The 4,582-nt window shown below is 40.0% G+C and overlaps 1 long non-coding RNA gene across 1 annotated transcript; it reads left to right on the forward strand.

Moving 5' to 3' along the window:
* Nucleotides 1-574: 574 nt before the first annotated feature.
* LOC128286618 (uncharacterized) lies at nt 575-2,066 on the forward strand. The gene is made up of 2 exons (XR_008277238.1): nt 575-608; nt 1,860-2,066. It is a non-coding gene; the product is annotated as an uncharacterized LOC128286618 (long non-coding RNA).
* The last annotated feature ends 2,516 nt before the right edge of the window (nt 2,067-4,582 follow it).

Genomic DNA, 4,582 nt, shown 5'->3' on the forward strand with positions numbered 1-4,582 from the left:
TATTGGATTAGTTAAGTTTGAGTGACGGTGATGGTTATCGAGGCGATTGATTTTGGAAATGTTTCAACTTCAACCCATAACAGTGTGTACTAACCTCTAAATAGCTTAGATTAATATTTTCCAAAAGTCAAAGCTTCATATTTTAGTGATTCGGAATTAATATTTAGATCTATTTTCACGCACGCTTAAGTTGGATTCACAACGGATATGGGGTAGGAAGGTATTTGGAACGTTCTTCAATGAGTAGGTCTCTTGGTAAGTATTCAACCTTCTTTCCATTTGTATCTTGTGGTTTAAGAAAAGTGAAAACCCTCTCGTCGACTAAGGCTAAAAGGGTTTTGGTGTTATTTGGTTTGTTGGTGCTAGTGAGGATTAAAGGCTACCGATCGAGGAGTGTGTGAAAAGCTTGGATCATCGGAGTGACTAAATCTAGTCATCAACTTCGGCAAAGGTATGAACCCAAGGGCCATTGTGGATGGTGGCCGAATGTGTAAGTGATGATAATAGGTAGTTTCGATTTGGTTTAATTATAACATGGTCTAATCTATAAGTGGTTGATTATAGGACAAATCGCATAGGAGATCTCGTCAAGGAATATCGCAAATCAGGTGTGTAACAAACCCTTTTTCATAGCTTAAAGCGATAAAATGCCGAAAAGCCGAAATGCCAAAATTCTAGCATTTCGAGGACGTGTGAGCAAGCGAACGCTCACTAGTTAGTTAGAATCGATGAGATGATGATTGGAAACAATGGAAACGGTAAGGACGTGATTTTGGCGTTCACGGTAAGTTGGGCCTCGAGGGGCTGAATTAGGGCCCAATAGGCTTTCGGGCCCATTTGGGTAAATTTGGTAGAAAATGGGAAATCTGTTAAATTGCATGATAAGACTGTTAAAACCGTTATGGAATATAGGCTAAATGGGCCTAGATGACAGAATCGGCTAAGTAGGGCCTATTAGGGGTTTTTTTGGCCCAATAACTCGTTTTCGCTAAAAATGGGCCAGAATCACTGTTTGCACCCATGAATTGTTTGTAACTGTTAATGAACATGGAAACCCTAATTTTTGGTAAAATTACAAGATTACCCTTATAATATGAAAATGACCGTTTTGCCCCTAGGTAAAAATAACCATTATACCCCTAGGGTTTATATATGAACTTAATGCATGGGATTTTGATAAACATGATATGTATGATATGCACATGATATGTATGATATGCACATGAGATGTTCATAAATGCATTGGGTTGGGTTTTTATATGAATGGAGGAAGTGAAAAGGGCTTATGCCCCGCTTATTAAAGGGCTTATGCCCGCTTATCAAAAGGGCTTATGCCCCAATTATCAAAAGGGCTTATGCCCTGCTTATCAAAAGGGCTTATGCCCCGCTTATTAAAGGGCTTATGCCCCAGTTATAAAAAGGGCTTTTGCCCCAGTTATTAAAAGAGGCTAGGCCTCCAGTTATATGATAAAGCACTAAGCCGCCAAAGGAGAGTTATGGCGGGGTGGGTCGAGTTAATCCCACATGGTGTGTTGGTTGGTACGGTGGAGAGTAGCGGATGGTGGGTTGAGTAGTCTCCCCAGATGGGTTTGCATTCTTTCATTGACATTATATGTGATATTGAAATGGGCCTATGGGCCATACCGTTTACAGTAAAGGCTTCGTCCCAGTAATATGAAATATGAAAAGGCTTCGGCCCAGTATTATGAAATATGTAATATGAAAAGGGCTACGGCCTAGTGCATGATTGAGATTGGATTTGGGCTTAGACCCAACAGGCTGTTATTGTTTTGGGCTCTGAAAGGGGCTTGTTGCACACTGAGTTTCCAAACTCACCCCCCCTTTCCTTAACCTTGCAGGTGAGCCTTGATGTGGGGACTTGGGCCGGAGGGGATTCAGAGTGGCCACGGTGATCGCTTTTGGACCTTTAAATAAGCGTTGGTTTTCATTTAATTTCCTTTAATTATTATTTATTTTTGGGTTGTAATAAGGCCATTTTTAACTTTTCTTTTATTTCTTCTCGAGATTATTTTATTCTTAATAACTTTAAAATTGGTTGATAATTATTCAATTGGGCTAGACTTAGGACGTGTTTTCAAAATGATAATTGTTTTTAAAATACGATTAATTGATTTATCAAAGACGTTCACTTAAACAAATTTAAACTCGATATAACAAAGTGTGGCTATGGTTGTGGGCATGTCAGGATTGGATCCAATCAAAGAGCTTGGTACTTAAGCGACCTTCATGGCTCACCTCCTCTATCTTAGATACCTACACGGTGCCCGACTTCCATACACTTTGTTAACTCAACAAAATATATGGTTTTAAAACACTAAAAACGGAACATGGGTTTTCAACTCCAATGTGGCACGTCAGATTCGGCCATAACGTCTGGGCCGGGTTTGGGGTGTTACAGTACGATTGTGCGTGTGGTGAATCGAGCTCATGGAATGTGGGTGTACGACGAGGAAGGCCACCATGAGCGAATTCATGGGCTTAAGCCGTAGTGGGCCACTTAGGCCATGGAATGGGCCAATAGGCCCAATGGGCCCGTGGGGCCGCTTGTGTCAAATCAGTTGTTAGGTGGAATATGGTTGGGCTTGTCACGTCGCGTACATGGCATAGGTCGTTCTGGGCCACTTGGCCTAGACTAGGCCGTGTGGGCCCAATGGGCTTGTAGGCCCATACAGATAAACTATATTTTATGTTGTAAGTTTTGGACTGGGCTACGTTTTTTGTATAGCCGTGAATAGTTTTGAGTTAAATGGGTCGTATGGGCCTAATGGGCCCGTAGGCCTGCATGGGTAAATCTCACTGTTAAGCGAAAAGTAGATAAACTTGTCATGTTACGCATATGACCTAGGTTGTTTTGGACCCCGATGGGCCGAAATGGGCTGTGTGGGCCCCATACAGGTAAAATCTATGGTAAGTGACTATTAATGAACCGGGCTATGGTGAACACATAGTCGTATCTAAATTTGGGCTAAATGGGCCACACGAGCGTGTAGTCTCACTCGGGCCGAGTAATGGGCTTTAAGCCCAATTATACTATTTTGACCATCTAGGTTACTGGAGTCACTCGAGGCGACTGTAGACCTTCTGAGAGGTCGTTAAATGTACTGAGACTATAGTTAGGTAAAATGACCGTAATACCCCTGTATGGTAAAATGATGATTATGCCCTTATGTTCTGTATGACTAATGTGCTTATGATTTACATATATGATTGTACTGAGTATGACTTTGCATACACGTAATATTTATGACACGACATACTGCATGGGGTTGGGAATTTGATATGGAGGAAGTTTTGTATGGTGACTATGTCACATTCACTGTTAATGGTGGCTTTGTCATGTTTACTGTTTTTGACAGCAATGCTGCATTATTATTACTAGTAGCTTTGCTACGATATTGGTGTACTGGCTGGGTGGGTCGATTTATATCCCCACATAGCGTGTTGGTTGGTACGGGTGGTGTGCTGGTTGGATTTTGGGGGATGCATAATTGCATTACACGGTACTAATATTACATTAGGCTTAGGCCCACACTGATACTGTATAGGGCTAAGGCCTAGACTATACTGATACTAAATAGGGCTCTGGCCCGAACTGTTACTGCATGTATTGTTTACTGTTTGACTGATAGGGGATTACACACTGAGTTTTCGTAAACTCACCCTTTCTTTTTAACTGTACAGGTAATCCCCAGCCTTAGACGATTTGGAGCCGCGAGGGACTCGGAGGTGGCCACATGATTACCGCTATTTGGATTTGATTTTAATTATTTCAAAATTTCAGTTTGGGTTTTTAATTTTGTAATAAGGCCTCTCTAAATTTTCTAGTTTTTTATTTAGGACTTATGATTATTATGGTTTATATCTACAATAGGTAGAACGCGGTTTTCCAAAACAATAACTGTTTCCAAAATACTACGTTTTTGCAACACTGATGAAATGCCTCCGCATCAAACAATGTTTTAAAGGTGACGACAATTTGAAATGAATAACAGATTTTTGAATGATTCGAGTTCCAACAAAGAGGTTTTAAATTCATTAATGGACTTTTTTTTGAAAAACACTTCGATGTGACACACCAGATTCAGCCATATCATCTAAGCTGAGTTTGGGGTGTTACAATGGGCATATGTCTCAACCGTATGAGTCACATGGCCTGGGCACATGGCCATGTGACCCCTGTAGTTTGAATATTTTCATTTTTTCCCTAAAAATTCTATATGTTTCTGATTTAGTCCCGATTTGTTTCTAATGAGTTTTTAAGGCGTTGATGGCTCATATAAGAGACAATATGTATGTTATTGATGGAATTTTCTATGATTGATGTTGTGAAGTAAATGATTTATATTTTTGATAGTTTTGAAATGCAAATTCTAGTTATGCTCCGTAACCCTATTCCAACGATAGATACGGGTTAGGGGTGTTACATTTATTAGTATCAAAGATAGGTTTAGTTAGTTCTCAGACTGAACATGTAATGTGTGAAGTCTAGAAATAGATGCCATTATATAACCTATGATAGTATGATATCTCTTGACTCTTATGAGATTTGTTTCATTTTTAG

The sequence above is a fragment of the Gossypium arboreum genome, chromosome 13 (genome assembly GCF_025698485.1).
Source record: "Gossypium arboreum isolate Shixiya-1 chromosome 13, ASM2569848v2, whole genome shotgun sequence".
Classification (NCBI taxonomy): domain Eukaryota; kingdom Viridiplantae; phylum Streptophyta; class Magnoliopsida; order Malvales; family Malvaceae; genus Gossypium; species Gossypium arboreum.